Consider the following 25,339-nt stretch of genomic DNA (forward strand, 5'->3'; position numbering starts at 1 on the left):
GATTTTGCTTATTTTCACACTGTTACATAGGAACGTTTAAAAAATGATACGTGCTAAATTTAGTCCAAATCGGTTGGTCGGGTCCCAAGATATGGGATTTCACCAAAAAGTGGGCGTTGTCACGACCATTGTCCAATTTTGTTAGGTGAACAAAACTATAATACTCTGTAGCAGGGAAAAAGGGATGTCCAACTTATTCCAGTGTGAGAGCGCTTCAAAATTAGCGTTTTTATAACATTTTCCATTATTTCCAGATTGGAAAAAGTAATAACATTTGGGCATTTAAATTAAAACACCCAACATTTAGTACGAATAAAAATTACTATATTGTGGTTAATTAGTACATAGAGAAACTATTTAAATCTTTTTATGGTATGTTAAAACAACAGACTTTTGACAATACCCTTTCAATACCCAATAAAAGGATTTAAGCTTTTTAGCTCTAAATCAATAAATGCTTTTAATAACTTTTGAATAATACTGTGATGCTTGAGATACATTAAAATTTCACATCTTCATTGATTTACAGTTTTTATAAATGGTTTTGAACAAGGCAACAAATCCCTCAGTTTACATATTTTTTGGTAAGATTTCAATCTGGCCATCGCCCGTTTCCAATTGCTAAACGTCAAAACCTCCTGAACTCGATCAGCTGTCAAAGTTCAGGAGGTTTTGACGTTTAGCAATTGCTCTCTCACTTTCAATGAGAAATCTCTGCTCTGTAGCAACTGGTTGCAAGAGTATAAAAATTAGAATGGGTACTGAGTGCCCAATAGGGTGGGTCCATTCCGGACTTTTTTCGATTCGGGATTTCTAATAGTGCGGAAAAGTGGCCTTAGTACTTCCTGATTCCAATGCAACTTTTTGTTTTGAGATCGGATTGCATCTTCAACCCCAACTCCGGCCTTGAAATTTCGAAAATTCGCCTAAAAACGTGAAATTGTCTACCTAGCGCCTGAAATACGCATCTCATGGCCAAATGTATAAAGCAAAAGTTATTTGTCACGTCATTTGCTACCGAAATGGCACGTGATCATGGCCGTAGGACGCACCGTTCCCGAGATACGAACGAAAATGCGGTGCGCCACAGCGCAAGGTGAAAATCGGCTTGCGGCCACACTTCTTGACGTTGATTTCGCCGAGTGCTATCATTCACATTCATTCACCTACGCCAAAGGACACGTTCGGATAGGTCTCCACACAAATAATTTTTCATTGAGTTCCTTCACTTTTATCGGTGTTTATGAATTTTCAAGTTTAACAAATGTACAAGCGTTTTGACAATGAATGTGATTTTAATTTTAATAAAACTAATCTATGCAATAAAACAATAATAAATAGCTGTGTCTTAGTAAGGCTAATGTTCGATTGGGGGTGGGAGTGGCAGTGGAATTGGGCAAGGGAAACGGATAGCAAAAGGTGCTGCAGGGAGGGAGGGGATTGAGGCGTCTTTGTAGCAGGTAAACGATCCGGGATTACTAGTTTTATATCAAATTCATGTTTTATTACTTAAAAAACAGTTAATATTTCATTACTTATGCAGATAGTAAAGTGGCAATGGCGTCCCGTTTATTTGTGGCTTGTTCTTTCTGTCGACTTGTAGTTGGTAATTGTGAAAAGCTATTTTCGATATTAAATGGTTCAATTTGTTCTCCTTCACTTATGACACAGGGTTCATCAGTCTCATTTTCGATAAGAATATTATGAAGAGTTATACAGGCCATCGTGATAGTTTTTGGTAAATCTGCATGTAGCACATCAATATATTTCAAAATACGGAATTTTTTTTTCAATATTCCAAATGCCGGTTCTATATGAACTCTTGTTGAGCATAAATTTTTGTTATATTGAACTTCTTTAGGTGTTAAAAAACCATTGTCTCTATGTATAAGGTACCATTAGGAAGGTTTCCAGCGGATATGCGGAATCGCCTAATAAATGGTAACCGGAACAAATTTTTAATTCTCCCTTGACTATTGACTTTCTAATAGAACTCATTTCCCATATAGCAGCATCGTGGCATCGTCCGGGGCAGCCAATAAACACATCTATGAACTTAAGATGACTATCCACAATTGCCTAAACAAGTTCAATTAATTATAAATGAACAATTTTTAATAAAGCTTAACATTCTTACTTGGATAACAATTGAAAACTTCCCCTTCCTATTATAAAAACTAATACTGTCCTTAACTGGTTGTGAGATGGAAATGTGCGTACCACCTATACAACCTATGACATATGGGAACGGATAGCTGCGTTTAGCTGAAAATAAGTCACATTTTTGTTTTTGTTCTGCAACAAATTGTTTTAAGGGTTCCAATAAATAGTTTATAGCTGGTTCCCATTGCCATATCGAATCTGTTGCCGACATCTCTAAATGATGTGTTGTTGCTAAGTTTCCATATAATTGCGTACAGCGCTTTTTCCAACGAAACTCCATTACGACCAGAGCACTTTGACACCCAGTATGGTTTCCACATGTTCAGAAGAATCTAAACATGTGCTCAATAATAAATCATCCATTTTTGTAAACACAAAAAATTTATTTATTAACACAACTAACTCTAACAGCTGTAGACAATGCACATGGGCATTCATAAACGTCATATAAATACATTGCATATTTTCGTAAAGCAGGATTGCAATGCATAAATGCATGGCATGGCATGGGCATCTGTTTTAAAAATGCTTTGTATATTGCGTTTATGAAAGCAGCCATACGCAACTTCATCAAACACAAAAGGCTCGAAGAAAATTTAAATGCTTGGAAACTACACACCCATAGTTACGCCATCATCAACCCAGATAGAATACCAACCTTGTACGGGCCCACCACGCCTCAGGATCGGACACACCATCCTAACTCACTCGCATATATTTATGGGAAAATCCCGTTCCAATTGCTCAACTCAACACATACTAGCAGACTGCCCAGTAATCCACTCAAAAACACACACCTCTGACAACATTGACTTAGCACAAGCGTTAAAAAATCCCTCAGATTAAAACGTAATGATTACATATAAATTTTTAAAAGATAGAAATTTACTAAAATACATCTAACACACAAACAACTAACTAACATAATAGTAGTACCTAAGCTATTAATAAGGCTGCTGAAGGCCTAGTAGCCAGTGCTCTGATTTCATGTATTTATATAATAAATATTTTATTGTATAAATTATTATAAAATAAACATAAATAAAAACACGTACACTGTACCCCTTGAACACAAATTTTCATTTTAGAAAACCGTGACATACCTATACAACTTAATCTCGTGACTTGGGCACTTATGGCCCAGTAATGTATTTTGTATGGAAATTTAGACTTTTAAGACATTTTTTCTATAGAAACGCTTATATTTCGCTTGTTTATGTAAATAAAATAATGACACTTGTGTTTTTTTGCTAGAAACAAGGTATTTTTATTGTCAAATACGAAAATCAATTAAATTTTTAATTTCGAACTGCTCAAATGGCTGTCTTTTTGAAGCATTTTGATTGGGTGTAGACGTTGTTGGAGTACTGTCCGCATCTTCATCATTGTCTGAGTCCGTATCAGTTTCGGCATTGTATTTTGCAAAATAGCGCTTTTCATACGTCTTTATATAGGTTTGGTTCATGTCGAAATAAGGCAATGATCCCAAACTGTTGTTGTTTTATTATTGATCTTAGCAGTTTTCGCATCGCCGTTTCAAAGTGTGGATCTGTGGCAGGAAAAAAAAAAATGGCGAAAGATATTTGAAAATGAAATAATTTTGAAATAAAATGAATTATGAAAGCCTACCTGTATTGCTTAAGCTCGCCACTGCAGGAACCGTTTTGAAATTTATCAAGTCCATTACATTGTAATTGCTTCATAGAGAGTTCTTTTAAAATATTTTGTGCATTTCAGACTTATTGGTGTTCCACATAGGGTGACTAAGATCAAACAGCCTGTACGCCGCTAGGTCTAGCAATATCCAGCGTATTATAAAATAATGCCATGTGCCAGGGGTTTGTTTTTCTTTTACCAAAGAATCCACGTAGCATTATGTCAAAAGTATCATCACCACCTTTATGCTCATTATAATCATGTATGACTTGTTTTTTTTGTTACAGGGTTTATATCTTCGCTGGCATGAGCAGTTGAAAACACTATACACCCCTTTTTCTTGCTTCTTCTGAGGATGTAAATAAGTAAGTTAATAAATGCGGCTTATTGCTTGTTATTGTGCCCACCGAGGTGGTATTCAGCAAAAGCAAATCTTCCGGCAAGTCATAGCTTGTGAAAAAGTTGTCCATCGTGATATTCACACTGCCAAATATACTTCGCCTTCAAGTGGATAGTTGGTTTTTGCGTCAACAAGCCAAAATATTTGTATGCCATATTTTGCAGGCTTAAAGGGACTGAATCGGTTTCATGTTGGAGGTAACTGCTTATCAACTGTCAATTCTTTACCTGGAACCAATGGTATCGCCAATTTATCGTATCGTAGTCTCTCAGCGCTAGCCCGGGAATCGTCAAAGCGTATAAACAACAAATGCTCAAACCGATGCAGTGACATCAGTGCTCTATAAAAGGGCATGTTCGTTTTGTGAAAAAGATCCTTAGCATGAACTAAGCACCGGAGTATAAAATTATTGCAATGAAAGCATACAGTTCATCCGCATTTGTCTTTTGCCAAGTATTACTCTTTTAGCTTTCTTATTCATCTCAAGAGCAATACCTTAAACAAGAGACGCGTATGAAGGCACCGCTTTTAGATTCAAAATTTTCGTGCATAGTGACGTTGATTGTCTACGCATTCCTAACGCCAGTTCCGATCACCGTTTTTCAGTTTGGCTTGGCTTTGACCACCCTTATTTGATTGTTCCTACCCTGACCACAAAATTTTGCTCCACGATTGCCCTCAATAGCGGTATCTCACAAATCAAATCTGCTTTCGTTAGGGTCCATATCTACAAAAGCCTCCTCGTGGATATATTGTTCGAAAAGTGGATAAGGATAATGCGAAGAACATTATCATCTCCGAAGTCCGTCTGGTCACTGAGTATCCATTGGTGTCACCAGCAAATTTGGGTTCTCTTCCACCATAATCATTATCGATATCATTAGCATTCAAATAATTTGAAATATTCTCTCTTCTTGTTCCGTCAATTCACGCCGTAAGTTGGTCAAATAAATGGCAAACTCTTCACTTATTTTAATAAATTATATTTGCTACCACTAAAAATGAACTGTTCACTTGAAAATTTTACGCGAAACTAATCATAAAAACGTTAGAAAATTACGCTTCTTGGTACAAAATATATGAAGAAATATTATGGGCACTGAGTGCGCCAAGCCACGTATAGCGCACACCCCATATAAAATGCCGTTACTTCCTTATTATAAGGGTTATATACCTAAAATTTTTTAAACTTATACCTTAAATTATAGTTCATCACTATGCTAAAAATAGGTGAAATTGGACCATCCAAAGTTCAGAAATTCAATATGAACAAGTAAGGAAGCGCTAAGTTCGGGTGCAACGGAAAATTTTATACTCTTGAAACTTGCAAGAATTAAAGCCACGGAAATACCTTAATATATCAAATGATATATCCAGCATATCCACAGAGAAGTATTATCCCTTAATTTCAATTATGTCTCTCATTAACTGATATTTTCGGTCAAAAGTCAACTATATATACTGGGGTCCATATATTCGGTACCTAGGGTCTCGAACAGCTCTGGTTGAATTTGGACAATTTTTGGTCAAAATGTCATACTTTAATGGAATTATTTCTGCAAAATTATATTCCATTCTATTAATTATTTCTTGATTTGTGTACTGGAAAGTGAAAGAATCAAATGGAATTTTAATTGTGTTATATGGGAAGTAGGCGTGGTTGTAGTCCGATTTTGCTTATTTTCACACTGTTACATAGGAACGTTTAAAAAATGATACGTGCTAAATTTAGTCCAAATCGGTTGGTCGGGTCCCAAGATATGGGATTTCACCAAAAAGTGGGCGGTGTCACGACCATTGTCCAATTTTGTTAGGTGAACAAAACTATAATACTCTGTAGCAGGGAAAAAGGGATGTCCAACTTATTCCAGTGTGAGAGCGCTTCAAAATTAGCGTTTTTATAACATTTTCCATTATTTCCAGATTGGAAAAAGTAATAACATTTGGGCATTTAAATTAAAACACCCAACATTTAGTACGAATAAAAATTACTATATTGTGGTTAATTAGTACATAGAGAAACTATTTAAATCTTTTTATGGTATGTTAAAACAACAGACTTTTGACAATACCCTTTCAATACCCAATAAAAGGATTTAAGCTTTTTAGCTCTAAATCAATAAATGCTTTTAATAACTTTTGAATAATACTGTGATGCTTGAGATACATTAAAATTTCACATCTTCATTGATTTACAGTTTTTATAAATGGTTTTGAACAAGGCAACAAATCCCTCAGTTTACATATTTTTTGGTAAGATTTCAATCTGGCCATCGCCCGTTTCCAATTGCTAAACGTCAAAACCTCCTGAACTCGATCAGCTGTCAAAGTTCAGGAGGTTTTGACGTTTAGCAATTGCTCTCTCACTTTCAATGAGAAATCTCTGCTCTGTAGCAACTGGTTGCAAGAGTATAAAAATTAGAATGGGTACTGAGTGCCCAATAGGGTGGGTCCATTCCGGACTTTTTTCGATTCGGGATTTCTAATAGTGCGGAAAAGTGGCCTTAGTACTTCCTGATTCCAATGCAACTTTTTGTTTTGAGATCGGATTGCATCTTCAACCCCAACTCCGGCCTTGAAATTTCGAAAATTCGCCTAAAAACGTGAAATTGTCTACCTAGCGCCTGAAATACGCATCTCATGGCCAAATGTATAAAGCAAAAGTTATTTGTCACGTCATTTGCTACCGAAATGGCACGTGATCATGGCCGTAGGACGCACCGTTCCCGAGATACGAACGAAAATGCGGTGCGCCACAGCGCAAGGTGAAAATCGGCTTGCGGCCACACTTCTTGACGTTGATTTCGCCGAGTGCTATCATTCACATTCATTCACCTACGCCAAAGGACACGTTCGGATAGGTCTCCACACAAATAATTTTTCATTGAGTTCCTTCACTTTTATCGGTGATTTCGCCGAGTTCTATCAGTTACATTCATTTCCCTACGCCATACGACACGTTCGGACTGGTCTCCACATAAATATTTTTTCATCGATTTCCTTCACTCTTGTCGTTGATTTCGCCGAGTGCTATCACTTATATTCTCTCAACAGAACACAGAACTCAAAATGTCTGTATCTAAATTTAAATTTAGACAGAAATGTCCTGTGTTTGGCATATATCCGTACAATCTCTCTGAGTCCCAGTTACCTACTTACCAGGATGTTCTTTTGTGTTATCAGTTTGAAAGATTTCGTATAGGGCGACTCCGAGGCGACAACTATGAACCTAGGAGTAAAGAGGTTACAGAAATAGTTGCAAAAAAGGTAGAAAATACTTTCAAAAAGTCATCTATTCCGATAGTTTCACACACCAGAGTTGTACAAATGCTCACCACATACCATAAGAAATTTCTGAGTCTTAAACAAATGTTTTAAGGAACCCAATAGGTTTGAGCTCTAAAAGAGACGACTTTGTCTCTTCTGCCGGAAAATTATTTGACATCGCTGCTTGTAAATGCATTTATTTTTCTTCTTGCACTTGTCCAAAGGAAAGGAAAGTTCCTATCAATGAACAACCATTTCTCTTGGACCAGAGAACCAGAAGAATTGGTCGCATTGGAAGTGTTGATCTACCTGAAACAAAAAAGATTACAAAGAAAAATGAACGTAAAGAAAAGCTTTCAAAACGTCATTCAATATCAACACTTACCAGAAAAGTATCAGCTAGAACACGTGACCATTCAGATCACCCAGACTCTCATACAGACGACAACAATGTAGGTGCGTCGCACATGGATTCTTCCAAAAACGATGCTGATGATGAATTTTCCCTTCCATCCTCTAAAACCAAACAAAACACACTAGTATTAGAACACACTGCTTTAGCTGCCCAAAGATATGGAGTAGTGATAGAGCAGCGGCCTTCATTTTTTCATCTGTTTTTCTGGATGCAAAAAAATCAGGTTTGATAACAGAGGATCAGGCTAGCTTTGTCACTGACAAATGCAAGATTTGTCGGGCAAAAAAAGTGTTGGAGTTAAGCTCCAAAACACCGAAAGTATTGACTCTGTATATGGGCTGTATTTTGACGGCCGCAAAGACAATACACTTACACAAGTCAGCGAAGGTGAAAAATACTACCGCGACACTGGCAAAGAGGAACATATTTATCTTATAGTGGAACCTGGTTGTCATTACTTTGGCCACGTCACCTCTCTTTCCGGGTCAGCTGAGGATGAGACGCAAGCTATATGGCAACATTTACAAGACAATTCAGTTGATCTGGAACATCTAGAAGTTGTCGGTGCAGATGGCACCAACACGAACACAGGTTGGAAAGGTGGAATCATTCGGAAACTAGAAGAAAGAATAGGTAGGGTATTACAGTGGGTTGTTTGTCTTCTACATTTCAACGAACTTCCATTTCGTGCTCTTTTCGAGCACATAGATGGTGTCTCAAAGAGTCCAAATACATTCTCTGGCGACATAGGTAAACTGCTCCCTGATTGTGAGAAGTTGCCTGTTGTCAAATTTGAAAGTTTTCCATCCTGCCAATTACCTTCTGAGGTCATTAATCCGATCCAACTTAGCACAGACCAAGCTTATCTCTATAAAATATCAGAAGCTGTTATTTCTGGTCAATGTTCCTCAGATTTAGCGTCGATGCATCCAGGTAACATGTGCAAATCTCGCTGGCTCACCTGTGCAAATAGAATTCTGAGATTATACATTTCTACTGACAAACCAACAAAGGAAATAAAGATTTTGGTCAAGTACATACTTACAGTTTACTCACCTTTGTGGTTCTCAATAAGATTCAACAGTTCAATCAAAGATGGCTCGCGCCATCTCTATGCTGCAATTCAAAGGTTGAGATACTTACCTGCTAAACTGCGCAAGGTTTTCGATTCATCCATTCAACAGAATGCTTTCTTTGCTCTTCCAGAAAACATTCTCCTTAGTATGATGACTAGCGAACGGATAGAAGTCAGAAAGTTGGCCCATGACCGTCTTCTGGTAGCCAGAGAAGCAGAGTCTGACACTGTAAATGGAAGGGTTACATGTAATAAAGTGCCAAAGCTGAATTTTAAAGGTAATAATTATTACGATATGATTAACTGGAAGACTATTACCTTGACTGTTCCACCAGTTCTTTGTTCAGTTTCTAACGAAGAACTCATAAAAGGGCTGTCGGGAGACACTGCAGAGATATGGAAATTTAGTGAATTCCCCTCTCACACCGTGGCAGTCGAGAGAACCGTCAAACTGGTGACAGAGGCATCTTCTAAAGTTATTGACCCCCAATCTCGTGATCGTTTTATACGCTCTACACTGAAATCTAGGCAACAAGTGCCAAAGTTTAGTACAAAATCTGATTTTATCAATAAACTAGCTGACCCGGCGAACTTTGTACCGCCTAACAGTCAATGAATGTGATGTTACAGATAAGCAGAACTTTATGATTTTTTGAAAGCAATACAATGAATACATATAATGTTTATAGCGGCCCGGTACGTGTTTCGCTACGTATGAAGTGAAATATTAAATCAAACTCATTTATAAAAAAAAATATATATTTAATTATTTGCTAGCTATTCTTGAGTTATAAAGTCACAACGAAAAATGGCATTCATTTTTATATATATAGATGCACTGCCGTTATGGCTTTATGTCAACTTCAATAAGATTAATCCAAAACATTTGGATAAACAATAATTTTTCTTTTTCCATTTTGAGCATGAATAAACAAACGGCTGGGGGTACCGACTCTGGAACAGACAACATAAAGTTGGCCATGATTCTTCCAAATTCACGCCACAAACGTGTGTTACCCTTGAGCTTTGTTGATGGACATCGCAAATGTTAAACGCACAGGATATTGTAATCGTTTCAATTCAAATGGCATATCAGTTGGAATCATAGGGATACGCGGTATTAAACGAACTTCTCCGTTTGATTTACCAGTTAAGATCATAGCTTCAATCAAATTTGACAATAAATTTTTCACTGCCAATCTGGTGTCATTACACAGTTTTGGTGGATTAATATTTCGCAATAATATCGGGTGATTTTTTAAGAGCTTGATAACTTTTTTTTAAAAAAAAACGCATAAAATTTGCAAAATCTCATCGTTTCTTTATTTGAAACGTTAGAATTGAAGATAATTTCACAAACGTTAAGTGTTTGGTCCCTTGAAAGCTTTGTTGATGGACATCGGAAATGTTGTCTTCCAAAGCTAGAATAGTTGCTGACTTATTTCTGTAGACTTTAGACTTGACGGATATTGCGTTAAATCGTTTGTGGCCAACTTACGGGTCCATTTCTTGAGATGAATTGTTCTATCCCTCAAAATGGCCATAGAATCAGCTGTGTGGATAGCGCCATCTTGTTGAAACCACATGTCAACCAAGTTCAGTTCTTCCATTTTTGGCAACAAAAAGTTTGTTCATCGAACGATAGCGATTTTGATTTACAGCATCTTTGAAAAAATTCCAAGATTCCACCAGCGTACAAACCACACCAAACTTAGTGCTTCATGGGCAGTTGGCCACCAATCATGCGAAATTTTCACTGCCAATCTGGTGCCATTACACAGTTTTGGTGGATTAATATTTCGCAATAATATAATCAAAGAACCCACTTTCAGATTCAAGCAATGCGGTGGCATACCAGCCGGTTCTAATGAATTTAAAAATTCAGTTGGATAATTCATTGCCTCATCTTGATTCATAGCACTGTCAATTGATTTATATGTCGTGACTACGCCTGGGAGTTTTGCTTGAATTTGAAAATTAATGCATTGATATGAATGTTCTTCGGTGCTAAAATGGCGCGTTCTGTCAACCAATCATGGTTTCTGTAGTTCTGAAGAATATTTGGAAAAACACATTCAATCAATTCATCTATCGATTTCGTAATTGTACAAAAATTGTTCGGTACAGTGATCAATCCGTTGGTTCTGTCGATTTGTATTTTGCCATCACCAATTTGTAACAATTGTTTTGAAAACTCATGGGCAGCTGGATCATTTTGTAGGTGAATACGCATATTAATGTTCAGTGTCAATTTTTGAACATATCTCCAAAGAACTGATGACTTCAAACAGGCATTTATTTCATCAGCAGGAGTTGACCGAGGAATGACAGGCAATGTTTGTCGAAAATCCCCTGACAGTAATATCAAAGCACCACCAAAAAGCTGTTGGTTACCACGTAAATCTTGCATTGTTCGATTAAATGCTTCTAGTAATTTTTTATTCGCCATTGTACACTCATCCCATAAAATAATTGACGTTAATCGCAGAACTTTTGCCATAGCAGAATTTCTTGAAATATTGCAAGTTGGAGTTTCAATCACCTGTACATTCAATGGCAATTTTAATGCAGAGTGTGCTGTCCGACCACCTTCTAATAATGTAGCAGCAATTCCCGAAGATGCAAGTGCCAATGCAATTTTCTGTTCCGATCGAATAGTGGCTAAAATCAGTGATATAACGAACGTTTTGCCTGTACCACCAGGTGCATCCAAGAAATATAACCCACCTGCATTATTGGAAATGGCTTGCATGATTGTGTCATAAACATGTTTTTTCTGAATATTCATTTTGGTTATATTCGATTGTACAAATAAACGCAAATCATTAGAATTGAATTCCTGCTCACGTTGCAATTCACGATCAAACAGATCATGCATGTCACGATTTGGTGCGGTCATACCCAATTGTACTAATGTTTTATTTGCAATCCGTAGACACATATCTTCAATTATTATCAAAGCTTCGTTGTACATTTCCGAAGTTATCAACAAATCAGGATTTCTTGCTTGATGACGCATACGCATTAAAATATCTTCTGCAATATTATGTTTATATCTGTTCCATAATTCAAGTGGATTTGATGGCATACATGTTGATAATATAACGGCAAACAGCATTCGTATTTGTTGAGGATGAGACGAAATAGATGCATCATGAAGTGTTGAATCCCAATGAGCATCATCCTCCAACAAATGCAAAAGTTGGCATGCTTCACGGTATGTTTCACACAAATGACCGTTGACTGTTCTCAATTCTTGAAATGATTTTGGGCCATTCACGTTAACTAATAACAATCTCAAATAAAAACACTCAACATTGTTTGGATGTACTGTATATATTCTGCCAATTGCATCTGTTTGGAAAATGCCAGGATGCCCATGAACAGCTGTTCCTTGTTTACGTCTTTGAAGTTTTTTCGAAGACACATTCCATGTGTAATACTGAGGCACTTCAGAATATAACAAAGTTATCGCAAATGTATCAGTTTCGCATAATTTGAAAAAAGCTGTTAACGTAGTTGCTGGTGGTTGCGCTGCTCTTTCCAATAAATTTGCTACATTAAAATAAACACGTTGGCCATTCTCAAGATGTACAGCCAAGTGAACAACCGCAGGATGTCTTTCGTGCATTGGAAACGACATAATCCTCCAGACAGCTTCATTGCTACTAATATAGCGACCCATTTGATACTGAGCAATTTCATCATTTCTATTCTCACCAGCAACACCGAAAATAGCCATATCGCTCCCTTTATTTACATACTTGCAAATATATTTAATGGATTTGACAGAATTGCAATATTCCACATTTATATGAGCGTTGAATATTTTCGATAATAATGGACAATACGGAACCACCCAACGATTATCAACTTCAACTTCCTGGTTATGCATTCTAATGGTTGCCGTTTTGCCATTATCATTAGGTGATCTACGTCGATACAACGGATATCCGTCATTGCCCGTTATTGTGTCTGAAGTAAATTGCCTTGGGTATCGTTTCGAACACTTTTCATCAATCATACATGGTGAATTCATATTTAGTTCACCGCACGGTCCATGTATCATGTTTTTAACGACAACTTGAAATAACTCAGGATCAGCAGTGTAATTAGGAATTTCAGCGGATATAAGGTTATCGATTTGATCCGGAGTTACTTTATGTACCAGCCAAATTAGTATATGTGCGTGCGGCAATCCCCTTTTCTGCCATTCAATGGAGTACATATGGCAACGCACCTCCCCAAATACATATAATTTCGCAATTAAATCCATAATTGCTTTACATTTTTGCCGAAAAACACGCGCAGTAATGTCATGACGATCGGTTGTCGACTGTCCTGCAAATAAATTGTTTTTGATGTCATCCCACTGCGGATTACATGTAAATGTAATGAACAGATCCGGTCGACCGTATTTTCTTACATAACACATTGCGTCTTGTGCATATTCGTTCATATTCCGTGGGCTACCAATATACGAAGATGGCAATATAGTTAAACGTCCGATGTCATTAATATTAGCATCATTCGCTATCGCATCTTGCAAATGAATATATTGTTCAGACCTTAATTTTGCATGGTTGAAACGAATAAAATAAAGACGTTCTGTTTCTATTTTGAGGTACATATCAACGATGTACTGATGATATAGTTTACGACATCTCAAGATATAATTTTGTTCTTGTGGACGAACCATCAATCGATAAGAATAAAAATTCATGGAACTAACTTTTTTGTACATGTAGACCTTAAAATAAGTGGAAAATGTGACTTAAGAAATTTCTACAAATGATGAAATGTCAACACACTGAAAATATTATTTTCCTGTTCGTGGATCAATCATTGGTATATTTATATTATAGCCATCGTCACCTTTCCAATGCAATATTGGGTATTGTAATGCGTCGTAACTACGATGAAGTTCCGAAACACGTTGCAATTGGTCATTTCTACGATGAAGTATAATATCACGCGATTGAAACTGATCACCACGAATTACAATTGCAACCTCATCAATTGTCGGTGCATTGAATCGCCTTTCATGCTCTCCAAAAGGTGTTCTATCAGCCCTTATTACGATTTTGTGATGATCAGAGGGCATACGATCGAGAGCAATTTTGAACAATTGAACTAATGCGTTATGCTGATGGAAAAACCTTTGTAGCTCACAAATAATTTCTCGTCTTGTATTCAAAGAAATTGCACAACGTTGATCCAATTCACGATTTTCATCACCAATAAAATAAATTTGCAAAAATTGATAATCAGCGTCGGGGTATGGCAATAACGAACCAGCTTGATGATAAATTTGGCCCTGAATCTGCAACATGTATGCAATTTTAGGTATATGTTGAATAATAATTTTTAAAACTATAGAATACTTTTATGATTCAGATTGATTGGGACAATCCTGTTTAAGTATTTACCTTAAAAGTCGGCATAAAATTATCTCAAATAATGTTAGTAGCAGAAAAAGAAGTCATTTGAAATACCGAATTATATTGTTGAATATGTCTCAAAAAGTGCTTCGAATTTTCAGAAGTCCCAAAAATTAATGAAGACAATGGTTCGGGTGGTGTTTCTAATGGTGGCAATCTCACTTTGCCATTAGCACAACACATGCCGAGCGTTTTACCTGGAAATTTAGCCGCATCACAATGTGGACATATTGCGTCCATTATTCCAATATATCCGTACATACTGTAATTAATCTGACTGTTGTAATTAAAAGCGGCACGCATAATTTCAGGTACAACAGTTCTATTTCGTGCATTACGTTCACGCTGCGATGCATTAGCTTGTGCTCGTTCATCTGGAGTCTGTGATCGCCTTTGTAATGCCGTAGCATTTGCATGACGCGTTCGCCGACCTATATTTCCTCGTGTGGGTCGTGGCATTTTTCTTTCAATTAAAAAAGAATAAATTAAATAAAAAAAAATGCCTACATTAATAGTGGTACACCCTATGTTTTTTCAAATAAGGAAACACATAGATTCGTGTAATTCACTTCAACAGTTCAAAACTTACCGTTTTTTGCTCGGAAATTCGCTTTGCGCTATATTTATTTTTTTCACAAATTCACACAAACTTCAATAATTATTAAAAAAAATATAATAACTAATTTGATGTCTTTTCAAAGCCTACTTTGTTTGTCGATCTGCCTGCTACATACATACCTATGTACATGTTGATATAAATATAATGCAAGTAAGTTTGTAGGTGGGAATAATAAGTATGCTAGTTAAGACGAAAGTTCATAAATTTTGAGAGCGAAAGAGCGTAGCTAAAAAGGTAACAAATCGTTTAGTAAATGATTAAACTATTATTGATGTATGTATGTTAATATGAAAACGTATAATCCGCTGGCTAAGTGGGAAGAATCTGACCAAACAAATGGGTTTTTGGTGTGTTTTTAAAAATAATTTCACCATACATTGAGCGCTTTTCAGCTTTCCAAGTAGGTACGAGTTAAATAAAAAAAAATGTAACATATGTGTGTGTGGTGAAATTTTTGAAACATTTTGGCCGATATCTCGAGACCCTAGTCACGGAGCGGCATCAAAAATACTCTACACTATAAAAATCATCAACAGCTTCCATTTGCTACCCATATTGTACAAACACATCCTAGGGTTACCCGGGTCCACGTTTTGGCCTATTTCTCGAGACCCTGGTATCCGATTCTTAAAATTTCAAAACACAAACCATCTACTGAATATTCCAAACAAAGCCTAAAAATTTGGTTTGGATAGGTGAGCCCGTTCTTGAGTTATAAAGTCACAACGAAAAATGGCATTCATTTTTATATATGTATGTATATATAGATTTGACACAGATTCAGACTAAAACAAGCCTGACATATGGTTGGTTGGTTGGGTTGTGCTGGGGAGGAACCCGAAGAGCAGCCACTTCCACGCGGTGGGTTCTGGGCGACCAATACAGGTTAGCTGAGAGCTGCAACAATTTTCACCTTGCGCTGTGGCGAGCCGCCTTTTCGCTCGTATCTCGGGAACGGTTCGTCCTACGGCCATGATCACATATACCATTTCGGTAGCAAATGACGTGCCAAATAACTTTTGTTTTATACATTTTGCCATGAAATGCGTATTTCATGCGCTCGGTAGACAATTTCACGTTTTTAGGCGAATTTCCGAAATTTCAAGGTCGGAGTTGGGGTTGAAGATGCAATCCGATCTCAAAACAAAAAGTTGTATTGGAATCAGGAAGTACTAAGGCAACTTTTCCGCACTATTAGAAATTCCAAATCAAAAAAAATCCGGAATCGACCCACCCTAGTGCCCAACTTACGATTCCGAGGTTAACGTAGATATTCGTTTATTTATGTAACTGGTTAACGGTTTTTGGTGATTTCAGTATTCGATAAGTATCGACTAACATTAGAATCTGCAAAATCGGCAATATTCTATGTCTACACTAATCGTGTTAGATGTCTTCAATATATGAAGATTTTTGAATTTCTTAGCAAAACTTTCATATTTTCTTGGAAGGCAACTATAACCATAAACCTCATTCAATAGCCATGTGTTAGATGTCTTCAATATATGAAGATTTTTGTATTTCTTAGCAAAAATTTCATATTTTCTTGGAAGGCAACTATAACCATAAACCTCATTCAATAGCCATGTGTTAATAAAGTTTTAGAATACATTCCCCCGATTTCGGGGCTAGAATGAGTATGCTTTTTTCGATTGTACGTAGTTTTAACATATCAATAAATCTTCCTTTTTGCACATCAACTGTCAAGCAGATAGCTCTTGCCTACTCTGCACATAACAACATTGGTGACCCCGACGAGATACTAATAGCGACGTGGAACAGCTTACACCACAAAATACTCCGCCACGGATTCCACTGCCGGCAAAGACTGAGGACAACATTAACACTCACAGATCCAAACGGGGTTAGATCGCCAGAAAAACAGCCCTTGGTCGGATAAAATCCGAGTCAATTCCGGAGCGTAGAACCGGCTGTCGTGGGAATTGCGGCCTTAAGACTCACAGGGAGTGGACCACGAATTACGTGGCCCCATGTTTCCTACGCAATACTGCGACACTAGCATCTATGGCTGTGCAATCTGCACATAGTTCGCGCGCTGCGCCGCCACTGACCCCGAGTGGCCAACCGAGGACCTCCACGGTCCCTATAAGCTCAAAGAGGCAAAATAGCTCCCACTCTGACTTGCCCCCCCAACCTTCATCCCGCTCCAATCCTCGTGCGAGAACCAATCAGCAACTCTTGGTTCCTCGCACAGTCTGTTTCGTGTGTCAGACCGCCATACGTCGGAACGTTACATCAGTTAAGTGCAATTCCTGCACTGGCTGGTGTCACTTCCGGGCGTGTTTCAGCCTGCGCACCACACGTGAGTGGAGCGAATCATACGTTGCCCCATGCATGCCCCCGCAACGCACAACAGTGGCGTCGCCAACCAACACCCCAGCGCGGCAACCGCCCCTGCGGGTTCTGCAGCTGCAACAAATACGACTTATACGCCAGTCCCTCACCCCCAGGATTACCTACGGACACCCGCGACAAACCCGTGTACTTCAATTCAACTGAGAGTAAGATCAAGGAGATAGTTGCACTAATGAATCGGGAACGCGTATCGATAGCTGCGGTCCAAGAAACCAAACTAAGCAGCCGTTCAGATCTTCTGAGTTGTGCAGGTTTCAACGTAATACGTAAAGATCGCGAGCGAGATAATGGTGGTGGCCTAGCCTTCATATTGCACAACACCGTGCAGTATCGTCTAACCGATGAAGACATCGACCGCAGGGATACTACCCTAGAATGTCAGGGTGTATTTAATATATACATCCCCTCAGTTACATGTTGCCCTACAGGATATCACCCGAAAATAGGCGCGCTACTTCGTGGGGAAAACCGTTTGGTACTAAGCGACTTTAACGCGCACCACGATCTTTGGCATTCTTGCCTGTCAAATGATCGTAGGGGGATGGTGCTAGCGGAACAGATTGACGATTCGACTTTCTGCACAATTAATAACGAAGCCCCCACCAGAGTTATGGGCACCTGTAATAGCTTGCCCGATATTACCATTGCTAGCGGTGATCTGATAAATAGCATAACCTGGCGACCTATGCTAACTCTCGCATCAGACCATCTGCCCATAATTATCTCGATCGAGAAACCTCCTGATTTCATTTCTGTAGATAACCGTACCATCGTTAACTTTAATAAAGCTGAATGGGTCGGCTTACTGAGAGCACCTTCAACGCTCTACCCATTTCTACGGACGTATGTGTTGGCGAACGTCGATTCCGCAAGGTGATCGCAGCAGCTACCGCTCGCTTCATCCCGGCTGGAAGAAACAGCGGAAATCTGCCCCAATTTCCCAGCCGTAGCAGCCGTTTTAGCTAACGAGCGGGACACCTTACGCCATGCCGATCCCGGGGATCCCCGACTAGGGGATCTCAATTTGAAAATTCGGCGTATGGTAAATCAACATAAGCGGATGAAATGGATAGAGAACCTGAAGTCCTGCAACCTCTCCACCGGTGTGAGTAAGCTTTGGGCTTCTGTCAAAGCTTTGTCTAACCCGAAGATACACGACTCAATTCAATGGTCATGCCTCTTCGGACCCGAAGAAGTGCGCGAGCTATTTTAGTCGGCAGTTTACACTGCACCCTTCGGTAGACAAAGCCAAGAGACGTGTTAACCGACGGCTGCGCAAAATGCGCGCCACTTACTTTCACCGATGAGGAGGTTCAGAGTGTCATCAACAAATCAAAATCTTCTAAATCCATTGGCCCTGATGGAATTAACATGCTAATGCTTAAGCATCTAGGCTCGACGGGAGTAAGTTATCTCACCAAGGTCCTCAAGCTATCGCTGACCACTCTTCAAATACCCGATGTGTGGAAAGTCGGAAGAGTGGTCCTACTACTGAAACCTGGGAAACCCGCTAACAAAGGGGAATCTTATCGTCCCATAACTCTCCTCTCCCCAGTAGTGAAGACACTTGAGGCCTTGCTACTCCCGACCTTCACTCACCACCTGAGCCTAGCCAGCCACCGGAATAGATTCCGAAAAGTGCACAGCACCACCACAGCACTTAGCGTCATAAACGCTCAGATAGTTCAAGGTCTCAACCAGAAACCACCCTGTGAGAGAACGATCCTCGTAGCGTTGGACTTGTCAATAGCTTTTGACACAGTCCATCACACAACGCTATTGCAGGACATTGAGAAAACCCCGCTTCCTCCAGGGTTAAAGAGATGGACCATGAACTATCTGAACGGTCGTCAATCATCCGTACTATTTCAAGGTGAAACATCTAAACTGAGAAGAATTAAACAGGGTGTTCCGCAGCCACCAGAGGGGGTTTCCATAACCTCGTACACAGATGATTACACGATATTGACCTCGGGCAATGGAATCGATGGCATGTGTTCGAAGGTAAACAACTACCTTTCCGACCTTTCTCGTTTCCTCACTGAACGGAACCTCACACTTTCCCCCACAAAATCCACAGCGACCATTTTTACGAACTGGACGAGGGAGTATGGACTTGAATTTAATATTGCAGCTGATGGCGTGAAAATTCCGACTGTCAAACACCCTAAGATTTTAGGTGTAACCTTTGATAGTGTATGCTCCTTTACTCCCCATACGACCGCGATTATCGCCAAGGTACAGAGCCGCAACAAAATCCTCAAGTCATTAGCCGGCAGCACATGGGGGAAAGACAAAGGAACGTTGTTGGCAACATACAAGGCAATCGGCTGGCCGGTCCTCAACTACGCAACACCTATATGGTCGCCTGGATGCAGTGGTACGCAGATGAGGAAACTCCAGACCTGCCAAAATACTGCACTCGGACCACGACGGGATGCCTTTTGATGTCTCCTATCGAACACCTTCACAGTGAGCTTATTCTCCCAGTTAAGGAGCATAATGAACTCCTCTCTAAACAGTTCCTGCTGGGATGTTTTCGTAGAAATCACCCTTGCTTGGAGCGAAACCGTCTCCTAGGAGCATCAAAAGGTCTTTCCTTGACTACGTCGACGACGTCGTACAGTACGCCGACCGGACTTTGGACGCAACTGACTTTCGACAGGTACTGACCGACATTCACAGTGGAGCCATTAACACCTTCACCGACTTCCTTCCCGTGAACTGGCGTTCTTGGAGTCAAACCCCCACCCATCGCAGACGAAGAGCTCGAGTTGCCGCGAGAAATGCGAGTGACCCTCGCGCAGCTTCATTCTGGATATTGTAGTAGGTTAAACTCCTACTTTCCCAGAATAGACCCTGACGTACCCAATGTAAGTCCTGCATGCAACCAGTCTCCGCATGACACTCACCACCTCTTTGCACGCCCTACCAACCCCACTCATCTAACACCCTTTTCACTTTGGTCCGGCCCCGTCTAAACAGCACGTTTCCTGGACCTCAAGTTAGATGACGTCGATGACAACACAGATAATCCTTACCATCCTAACGGGGATTGATAACCGTTAAAACAACAACAACTGAGGATAACATTGATGCTTAATAGGGTGGGTCGATTCCGGATTTTTTTTGATTTGGAATTTCTAATAGTGCGGAAAAGTTGCCTTAGTACTTCCTGATTCCAATGCAACTTTTTGTTTTGAGATCGGATTGCATCTTCAACCCCAACTCCGACCTTGAAATTTCGGAAATTCGCCTAAAAACGTAAAATTGTCTACCTAGCGCCTAAAATACGCATCTCATGGCAAAATGTATAAAACAAAAGTTATTTGGCACGTCATTTGCTACCGAAATGGTATATGTGATCATGGCCGTAGGACGAACCGTTCCCGAGATACGAGCGAAAAGGCGGCTCGCCACAGCGCAAGGTGAAAATTGTTGCAGCTCTCAGCTAACCTGTATTGATCGCCCAGAACCCACCGCGTGGAGGTGGCTGCTTTTCGGGTTCCTCCCAAGCCCGACCCAACCAAATCTGTGAATCTGTGTCAAATTTATTAAAAAAATCAGTTTTTGTACTAAACTTTGGCACTTGTTGCCTAGATTTCAGTGTAGAGCGTATAAAACGATCACGTGATTGGGGGCCAATAACTTTAGAAGATGCCTCTGTCACCAGTTTGACGGTTCTCTCGACTGCCACGGTGTGAGAGGGGAATTCACTAAATTTCCATATCTCTGCTGTGTCTCCCGACAGCCCTTTTATGAGTTCTTCGTTAGAAACTGAACAAAGAACTGGTGGAACAGTCAAGGTAATAGTCTTCCAGTTAATCATATCGTAATAATTATTAGCTTTAAAATTCAGCTTTGGCACTTTATTACATGTAACCCTTCCATTTACAGTGTCAGACTCTGCTTCTCTGGCTGCCAGAAGACGGTCATGGGCCAACTTTCTGACTTCTATCCGTTCGCCAGTCATCATACTAAGGAGAATGTTTTCTGGAAGAGCAAAGAAAGCATTCTGTTGAATGGATGAATCGACAACCTTGCGCAGTTTAGCAGGTAAGTATCTCGACCTTTGAATTGCAGCATAGAGATGGCGCGAGCCATCTTTGATTGAACTGTTGAATCTTATTGAGAACCACAAAGGTGAGTAAACTGTAAGTATGTACTTGACCAAAATCTTTATTTCCTTTGTTGGTTTGTCAGTAGAAATGTATAATCTCAGAATTCTATTTGCACAGGTGAGCCAGCGAGATTTGCACATGTTACCTGGATGCATCGACGCTAAATCTGAGGAACATTGACCAGAAATAACAGCTTCTGATATTTTATAGAGATAAGCTTGGTCTGTGCTAAGTTGGATCGGATTAATGACCTCAGAAGGTAATTGGCAGGATGGAAAACTATCAAATTTGACAACAGGCAACTTCTCACAATCAGGGAGCAGTTTACCTATGTCGCCAGAGAATGTATTTGGACTCTTTGAGACACCATCTATGTGCTCGAAAAGAGCACGAAATGGAAGTTCGTTGAAATGTAGAAGACAAACAACCCACTGTAATACCCTACCTATTCTTTCTTCTAGTTTCCGAATGATTCCACCTTTCCAACCTGTGTTCGTGTTGGTGCCATCTGCACCGACAACTTCTAGATGTTCCAGATCAACTGAATTGTCTTGTAAATGTTGCCATATAGCTTGCGTCTCATCCTCAGCTGACCCGGAAGGAGAGGTGACGTGGCCAAAGTAATGACAACCAGGTTCCACTATAAGATAAATATGTTCCTCTTTGCCAGTGTCGCGGTAGTATTTTTCACCTTCGCTGACTTGTGTAAGTGTATTGTCTTTGCGGCCGTCAAAATACAGCCCATATACAGAGTCAATACTTTCGGTGTTTTGGAGCTTAACTCCAACACTTTTTTTTGCCCGACAAATCTTGCATTTGTCAGTGACAAAGCTAGCCTGATCCTCTGTTATCAAACCTGATTTTTTTGCATCCAGAAAAACAGATGAAAAAATGAAGGCCGCTGCTCTATCACTACTCCAAATCTTTGGGCAGCTAAAGCAGTGTGTTCTAATACTAGTGTGTTTTGTTTGGTTTTAGAGGATGGAAGGGAAAATTCATCATCAGCATCGTTTTTGGAAGAATCCATGTGCGACGCACCTACATTGTTGTCGTCTGTATGAGAGTCTGGGTGATCTGAATGGTCACGTGTTCTAGCTGATACTTTTCTGGTAAGTGTTGATATTGAATGACGTTTTGAAAGCTTTTCTTTACGTTCATTTTTCTTTGTAATCTTTTTTGTTTCAGGTAGATCAACACTTCCAATGCGACCAATTCTTCTGGTTCTCTGGTCCAAGAGAAATGGTTGTTCATTGATAGGAACTTTCCTTTCCTTTGGACAAGTGCAAGAAGAAAAATAAATGTATTTACAAGCAGCGATGTCAAATAATTTTCCGGCAGAAGAGACAAAGTCGTCTCTTTTAGAGCTCAAACCTATTGGGTTCCTTAAAAACATTTAAGAGTCAGAAATTTCTTATGGTATGTGGTGAGCATTTGTACAACTCTGGTGTGTGAAACTATCGGAATAGATGACTTTTTGAAAGTATATTCTACCTTTTTTGCAACTATTTCTGTAACCTCTTTGCTCCTAGGTTCATAGTTGTCGCTTCGGAGTCGACCTATACGAAATCTTTCAAACTGATAACACAAAAGAACATCCTGGTAAGTAGGTAACTGGGACTCAGAGAGATTGTACGGATATATGCCAAACACAGGACATTTCTGTCTAAATTCAAATTTAGATACAGACATTTTGAGTTCTGTGTTCTGTTGAGAGAATATAAGTGATAGCACTCGGCGAAATCAACGACAAGAGTGAAGGAACTCGATGAAAAAATATTTATGTGGAGACCAGTCCGAACGTGTCGTATGGCGCAGGGAAATGAATGTAAGTGATAGAACTCGGCGAAATCACCGATAAAGTGAAGGAACTCGATGAAAAAATATTTGTGTGGAGACCTATCCGAACGTGTCCTTTGGCGTGGGTGAATGAATGTGAGTGATAGCACTCGGTGAAATCAACGTCAAGAAGTGTGGCCGCAAGCCGATTTCCACCTTGCGCTGTGGCGCGCCGCATTTTCGCTCGTATCTCGAGAACGGTTCGTCCTACGGCCATGATCACATGTACCATTTCGGTAGCAAATGACGTGACAAATAACTTTTGTTTTATATATTTTGCCATAAGATGCGTATTTTAGGCGCTAGGTAGACAATTTCACATTCTTAGGCGAATTTTCGAAATTTCAAGGTCGGAGTTTGCAATCCGATCTCAAAACAAAAAGTTGCATTGGAATCAGGAAGTACTAAGGCCACTTTTCCGCACTATTAGAAATCCCGAATCGAAAAAAGTCCAAAATCGACCCACCCTAATGCTTAATGCTACTGGCTGCAGTTTTGGTTTGAAGAATCACATGTTTGCTCTGATACAACCAAATAAAACATAGTATTTGCAAGCGTAACTCCAGTAAATTAATAGCGATGTGTACTCTTTTCGAAGATACACCAACAACGTATAAATTTAGCTACATTAGTCGTAGAATCATCGAAAATTTCGCCCAGAGTCGGTAATGTCGTCGTCAACGTGTATTGAAAAACCTTCCACTGGGTAACTGAGTCCTACCGATTTGTACAACGAAAGGCGACGAACAGCAGCCACGCTCAGCGAAAGCATACTACATGACCTCTGGGTCAGACGTAAACAGCTATTATCGCCATTAACGTTCCTATTAGCGACAAAATTAAAATAGCTGATTCTAGCGCAGAATGCTTATCACTGAAAGACGGGGGAAACATTTTTGAAGTTATCTCCGAATCGCAAACGTAGGCTGAGTTAACAGATTTACGAACGATATGCGGAAATTTCTTCTCTTTCGAAAACAGCATTAGCCTATCTACCGGACGCCACCACAGTAGATCTACGTCACATTGAAGACCGGTTATTCAACATACGTACATTTTTTGTTGGTATCATGCAAAATGTGGTGCAAATGCCACCAAATGTCACCAACCGTGCTCGTTCACTTCTGTTTCGAGTTATCGTCATTAGGCCAGCTCTACTAATACCATATCAGAACCCGGAAAGCACTCTGATAAGCCAACAGGTCATCGCCTTTGCATTTAGTATACATCAGCAAAATTCCATATTCTCTGTCATTGTTTGCCGCAAATGGCTCTCCCGTACAAATATACGGAGGAGTCTTATCTATATTAAATTTAAACCTACGCCGTGTATACCTTTATACTTTATAAATCAGTGCGCAGGCTGTTTAATAAAGCCAAGCGCACGGGCAACTGGGAGGAATATAGGCAACACCTAACAACCTACAACAAGGGGATTAGGTGCGCGAAGTCAAACAGTTTTAGGAAATTCTCTGACAGCGTCAGCATGTTCACTGCAGACTCAATCAAGTGGGCACAGGCCTCCTTCTGAACTATAAGTCACCAGGGGCGGATGGCATCTTTCCAGCTCTTTGCAACAAGGTATGCAAGTTCTCTTGCCACACTTGTTAGGGCTGATGATAGATAGGCTGGCGATGGCGTATATCCCAGAATCATGGAGAATTGCGAAGGTAATCTTCCTCCCAAGGTAGGTGAGAGATTTATTCGTTGGCCAAATCATTTCGGCCTTCATGCCAAAAGGAATGGAAAAGATTTGTGGACAACTACAGAAGATCGGAAGCGCTGAAAATAGCTACCCTACATGCTGGCTCACAAAGGTACAGAGCAGGCATATCCACTAACACTGCTCTGTACCACCTCACAACTGAACTACAGAATTCGCTGGATAATGGTGAGATTGCGATATGTGCCTTCTTTAACATTGAAGGTGCTTTTGATAATGCGTCTCACGGCGTGATCAAGGCACTGGG

General features: G+C 39.7%; 1 protein-coding gene and 1 pseudogene across 2 annotated transcripts in view; both read left to right on the forward strand.

Moving 5' to 3' along the window:
• LOC126765684 (uncharacterized) overlaps window positions 1-25,339 on the forward strand; it is a 142,047-nt gene that overhangs the window by 52,073 nt on the left and 64,635 nt on the right. Inside the window, exon 2 of one of the 2 annotated variants that reach the window (XM_050483406.1) lies at window positions 25,139-25,148. The exons of the other annotated variant lie outside the window; for it this stretch is intronic. The gene's annotated coding sequence lies outside the window, so the exon portion shown is untranslated. Of the gene's footprint in view, window positions 1-25,138; window positions 25,149-25,339 lie in introns of those variants that run through there. 2 annotated transcript variants of the gene reach the window in all.
• The window catches only part of LOC126765900 (uncharacterized), a 9,261-nt pseudogene continuing 1,875 nt past the window's right edge, over window positions 17,954-25,339 (forward strand).

Source organism: Bactrocera neohumeralis, unplaced genomic scaffold, assembly GCF_024586455.1.
Source record: "Bactrocera neohumeralis isolate Rockhampton unplaced genomic scaffold, APGP_CSIRO_Bneo_wtdbg2-racon-allhic-juicebox.fasta_v2 cluster11, whole genome shotgun sequence".
NCBI classification, from domain to species: Eukaryota; Metazoa; Arthropoda; class Insecta; order Diptera; family Tephritidae; genus Bactrocera; species Bactrocera neohumeralis.